Genomic DNA, 6,459 nt, shown 5'->3' on the forward strand with positions numbered 1-6,459 from the left:
TCTTTTCCACTCGTCTCTGTTCATCTCCTCTGGAGGTAATCCAGTGCTCAGGAATTGGTGCATGTTAGTGAGCCACTTGTCCTCCTCGGCGATCGTACCATCAGTTGTCGTTTCGGCTGTGATCCTAAACAAGGCTGCATCCGGAAATTCGTTTGCGACCCCGTCCCCGGTTTCTTAGGAGTCTAACCGGCTCAAATAATCTACAACCACATGTTGTATGCCTGGTCGGTGGAATATCTCGAACTCAAATTCCTGTAATAATAGCGTCCACCGGGCCATCTTACCCATGAGTGATGCTTTCGAGACCAAGTAAAGTAGTGTCGAATGATCTACATGAAAGGAAAATTTCCTCCCAAACAAATAGTGTCGAAACTTGGTGACGCTATAGATCATGCCCAAGGCTTCTCTTTCCATCGTAAGGTAATTCCGTTCCAGCTGGGACAGCTTATGGTTGGCATAATACACGGGCCGGTACCACTTGGGTTCGGTAAGCTGCATTAATGCACTCCCTATTGCTATGTCGGACGCGTCTACGAATACGTGGAATTTGTTAGACCAATCTGGAGGTTGCCCACCGGTGCTTGTGATAGTAGTACTTTTAATGCCCGGTAAGCCTTCTCTTCTATATCCGTCCATTGAAACGGTGTCCGGTGCACCACGGCATGCAATGGTGTGGCCAGGTCTGCTAGATACCAGAGCATCCGGCTATGCCACCGGATTTGTCCTAGGAACCGACTCAATGCTTTTGCCATGGTGGGTGTCGGTGCCTCCAAAATTGCTTTGACCTTGTCCGGGTCCAGTACAATACCGTCCTTGCTAATGATGTGGCCTAGTAGGGCACCGCTTGACACCCCGAACACGCATTTTGCTGGGTTAAGGCTTAACCGATAAGCCCTACATTTCTCAAGACATAGTCGGAGGTATTCGAGGTGTTCCCCTTCCTGGCTGTACATGGCAAAATCGTCTAAGAACACCTGCATGAATGCTGGAATAAATTCTTCGAAAATCTCCATGATTATTCGTTGAAAGGTTGTCGGCGTAGTTTTAAGTCCGAACATCATGACTACGGCGACAAATACTCCCCATTCGGTAACAAAAGCGGTTTTCTCCTGGTCATCGAGGTGCATCCGGATCTGATTGTAGGCATTGAACCCGTCCAGGAAACTAAAAACTTCGTGACCAGCTACTGCATCCAGGACTCCATCCGTAAAAGGAAGTGGGAAGGCGTCGGTACTTGTTGCTGCATTCAATTTTCGGTAGTCGACACATACCCAGATTTTTCCGTTCTTTTTCGGTATGACGACTATCGGGCTCAGCCACGTCGCCTTTTTAACCGATTGGATGAACCCTACTCGTAACAATTTGTCGATCTCGTCCTTTACTTTTGTTGCATAGTTAGGGTTCATCCGGTAGCGCCGTTGCGCCACCGGCTTGGCATCCTTACTCAGATGTATCTGGTGTTGATACAACTGAGGCTCTAGCCCCTGCATGTCCTCGTACGACCACGCGAACACGTCCCAGAACTCCTTTAATAAGGTGATCGTTGCCGTTTTCCTTTCGGGAGTCATTTCTTTGGCGATGTGAACAGGTCTTGCGTCTTCTACGGTGCCTAGGTTTACCTCTTCCAGCTGAGAGGCTTTTACACGTTGAGATACTACCAATTCCTTCTCCAAAGCTTCCTGCGCTTGCCGTAACTCTCTGATGGCTTCCTTATCCGGTTCTTCACCGGCCTCCTCCGGTATTATGTATGGTGCCACTGCTTTGGCGACATCCACTTCAAATAAGGGTACAATTTTCGGATTCTCCTATAAGTATTGATCGACCTCCTCATCAGCCAATCCCTCAAGCATGTTGACACATTCTGCATACAGCGGTGTCAGCTCCTTGCCGGTACTTGAACGTGGTTGTGTAGGAACCCGTACTTTCACTTTGCCGCGCCTGAACGTGATTATGTTTTTCCGCCAGTTTCGCTTGACGTGCGTTGTTTTTAACCATGGCCGACCCAACAACAGTGGGTATGCTCCATGTGCATTGAGCTGGAGGACTACTGCCGAAATGCGGAATGTGTGACCTCCGATCGTCACTTCCAACTCTCGTATCAATCCGGTAGGTCGTACTGAACTTGTGTCTGCCATCCGGAGCCAAAACGGGCACAGCTCCCATCCTGGATTCCCAGGGTATTACAAGTTCGGAGGTTAATCTCATTCACGTAGGATCCTCCGTCTATAATCATTCCGGGTAGTTCTTGTCCCTTGACGATGGTTGTGATAGTCGGATTGCTCGTGTCAACTACCGTCGGTCCTTCCTCCGAGTTAGAAAAGAATGTCGGAGCCGGTGGAGTGCCGACCGCAGTCATGCTCGTCTTCAGTCCTTCCGTAAACCAAGGTACTAACTGCAATAGCCGACCTAATGGCAGCGTGATTTGGCATTCTTGCAACACTTGCCATGTTGGGTTTTCCGCCTGGCTATTGCCAGTGGGCTCCTCTAGATTCTCCTTTTGTTGTTGCAGTTCTGCCACATTCTACTCGTTTGCCTTCTTTACCCATTTGGTGGCCTGCTTCCAGATGGCTTCTTGGGTTTCCACTCCGTCACTTTTCCTTTTACCCTCGTGGTTACTTGTTGTGTGTCCGCGACCTCCGCTACCACCATGTTTACCGTTGGTCGCTTATCATAGCTTTTCGCCGGACATTGGTTACTGTAGTGTCCCTCTTGTCGGCAATAGTAGCAGTATGCCTTCTGGGTGTTGCTGGATTCTGCTTTTGCTCTGGCACCCGGTTGAGGTCCTATGGGAAGTGCTTGGCCTTCGTCCAGTTGGTTGCTTGATGTACCCTGTTCCGGCTCCTGTTGGTGACCCCCTTTTTTATTGAAATGCCGTTTTTTGTTGAAATGCTTTTTGTTCCGGAAATCCTGTTGGAGTCGGTCGTCGTACTTGCCATAGTCCTCCCTTTGGGGGTTGTAACAGGGGGAGTGATCCCGGTTGTAATGCTCATTCCGTTCCCCATTATAGTCCCAATATCTATCATACCGGTCGCGGTCATAAGTGTTTCTTCGATCACCGTACCAAACATCTTGTGCTGGCCGGTAGCGCTCCTCTCGCCGCCAGCACTCTTCTTCCTCCTCCTGGTTGCTCCGTGGTTCGATTTGCTGAACCGATGGTGCTTGCCGATTCAGCAAGTTATACTCGCACCGATCCATTGTGTGGTTTCTGGAATGGCAAAGCAGGCATTGAGAACGCATGGTGCACTCCAGCGCCGAATGTCCAATATTCAGGCAAGTTGTACATTGAACTGCTTGTCAAAATCGAAGGTCTTCATCAATTGGTAACGTTCGTTGGAGTGCCCCCATCGTCAGCCATGAACTGGAGTTTTCCATTTCCCTGACTCGGTCTATGACCTGGTCGACGGAACTCGTGCGGAAATCAATGACTGTGCACACTGTTCGTAGGGGTTCTCGGAGTGCTGCTAGGAATATCGCCTTAGTCTCTTCCTCCGGTGGTGCCCGACTGAGCTGGTTGTGCATTCTCTCGAATCGGATTACAAATTGTTGAATGTTCTCCGTGGGCTCCTACATGATGGTATAGAGTAGGCCGACCATTTCCCGTTGATCCACTTCTTTGTGAAAAAAATGTAAGAATTTAGATTTCAAGGCCTCAAACGTCGTGATGGTACTAGGATCTTGCATCAAGCGCCATCTAACGGCGGGCCCCTCCAGGGTCATGCCGAACTCCGCCATCTTTGAGCATTCTACTTCGGCCGCGGTTAAGCGTTGTGACACATGATTCGCTTCCCAGGTCTGTTGAAATGCATAGACGTGGGCCTCTACGTCCGGATCATCCCGGTACTTAGGATATTGAAACGGCATGTCGTCGTCCGGTGTTGGAATGCAGGTTGATGGTGTCGGAGGTCTCTCCACCTCCTCTTTCGGAGGTCTTTCTTCCTCTGTGGGAGGTCTTTCCGCCTCTACTTCAGTTGTTAGGGTTTGCTCAGTCCTTGGCCGATCTGTGGCTTCCAGCTCTGTCAATTATGGTTCCGGTGTCGGTGAGGTATTTGATTCCTCGTCCACCGGTCCGTCTGGGGTGTCGTGACTGCTGCGGTAATTAGAATGAGCGCTATATTTGCCGTCCGAGTTCGATTCAAAGGCCGAAAACGGTTTGGAATCGCTGTCTCCTGCAGCTAATGCCTGCAATAAGGATTCCGTTTCCCGAAGACTACTCAAGCTGCTTCCTTCGTCGGGGTGGAAATCTTGTTGCAAACGGAGTGACTCCTCAACCACTCGCCGGATCACTTTGGAAAATGATTGATCCGAACGAATTTCTTCCACCACTTGCTAGAAGGCCTCTCGCGTCCGCAACCGCTCAACGAGTCTCCTTGCTCAATCCGTAATCGGTCCGCTCGTTGGTCTAGTCATCCATTCCCGCCGTTGTTCATTGCGCTTATGCAGGAATCGTGGTCGCCAAAAACTGTGTTACTCCTTAGGGTCGGACAATAGCCTAACACAAGGTGTCTACAGAAGACACTTCACCAAAGGGTGTTACGGTGAAATAGAGTTAGACCGACGATTAATCATACCTTAATTAGTTACTTAATCAACAGATCCTTAAACTTAATACACACGTAAGATAGAAAGTAATTAGCACAGAACGGTAATCAATACACAGAGATAAGGAAATAGAGCTTTATTAATTATCCGTTGTCATTTACAATGTAATTGGGCCTTTTTATAGATCACCAGCTCTGCCTACAAAACGGTGCCAACTGGCACCCTAATATGAACCGGTCCGGATCTGGATCGGCATACCGATTCCGGTCCGTCCGTTCACTTCTCTAAAATCTACTTAATTAATTAATATCCTAATATCAGCCTCCGATTATTTCTGCCCTTCCATATTCTGGACTGTCCTTCACTCCTTGCCGGCTGCCTAACATGAAGAAGTTGTTGTGGTTGTCATAGGAGAAGTACGTGACAAAGGTGCTTCAACGGTTCAATATGTCGGAGGCGAAACCGGTCAGATCGACAGTTCCAACAAGCTACAAGCTATCCGGAAAACAAATCTTGAGGACAAAGCCGGAGAAGACGGATATGATGAAGATACCATATGCCTCTGCCGTCGGAAGCTTGATGTACGCGATGGTATGTACCCGACCGGATATCGGATATGCAGTCGGAGTGGTGAGCCGGTTCATGAGCAATCCCAGAAGAGAGCACTGGAACACAATAAAGTGGATACTCCGGTATTTGAAAGGCACCTCGAGTATGTGCCTCCGATTCGGCTATGGTAAACCCCTCTTGGAAGGTTTCACTGATTCAGATATGTCGGCTGATGCGGATACTAGCCGGTCTACATCCGCATATGTCATGACTTATGCAGGGGGAGCTGTTTCGTGGCAGTCAAGGCTACAGAAGACGGTTGCGTTGTCAACCACGGAGGCGGAGTACATGGTAGCTGTGGAAGCCGACAAGGAGATAATCTGGATGAAGGACTTCATCATAGAGTTAGGGATCCAACAAGAGGAATACCGACTCTACTGTGACAGTCAAAGGGTCATCCACCTTGCAAAGAACGCGGCCTACCATTCCCAGACGAAACATATCTAATGGAGGTACCACTGGATTCGGGAGAGAGTAGAAGATCAAGAGTTCGTGCTAACGAAGATCCACACGGAAGAGAACGTGTCGGATATGCTGACCAAGGTGTTGACAATCGACAAGCTAGACACGTTGTCGTGAAGATCCGTCACTACGCGCGGATCGTGAGGCGGAACCGCCGGGGTTCTGGACCGAAAGGATTCAAAGTCGGTACAAGCTTTGACGTAAGCTTTACTGAGAAAGTACTTAAGATAGATTGGGAAAGAGAGAAGTTGAGATTAAACGATTGAGAGAGATTGATTGAACTTTTATCTTTGGATTTAAGAAACAAGTTACACGATCAATTTGATAACGAATTTCTTCCTCTTAATTTCATAACAAAAAAAAAACGCCCTTTTTCTCCTCCCCCTTCCTTCTTTTATAGATGCTCTCATGCATATGATGCATGTGAGGGTACAAGACATGCATAAAATGCATGTTTGCCATTTGGCGCTTATGTATTACATGTGGTGCATGATAACCATGTCACTCATTTTAGCTCTCATGTATGAGAATTTACACGTAAAAGTACAATGATAGAAATATAAATTCAACTAAATGGCATGGCTTAATGGTAAGCCAATTGACTCTTAACTCGGAGGTGCAAGGTTCGAATCCTTACTTGCCCTCCTTGTATATATGTATATATATTTATATATTTATTTATCTAGTCACCGGACGCCGGTTCGTCGGATGCCGTCGGTTACCGGTGCCTCGCCGGATGCCGCCGCCTCGCCGTCATCGGATATCGGTGCCGCCGCCGGATGTCGTCGTCTCACTGGCGCCGGATGCCTCGCCGTCGCCAGATCACCGGCTTCATCGCCGGTCCGGTTT

Source organism: Azolla caroliniana, unplaced genomic scaffold (genome assembly GCF_043228905.1).
Source record: "Azolla caroliniana isolate FFs.n. ecotype wild unplaced genomic scaffold, voAzoCaro1.0.p SCAF_1, whole genome shotgun sequence".
In the NCBI taxonomy this organism is placed as follows: domain Eukaryota; kingdom Viridiplantae; phylum Streptophyta; class Polypodiopsida; order Salviniales; family Salviniaceae; genus Azolla; species Azolla caroliniana.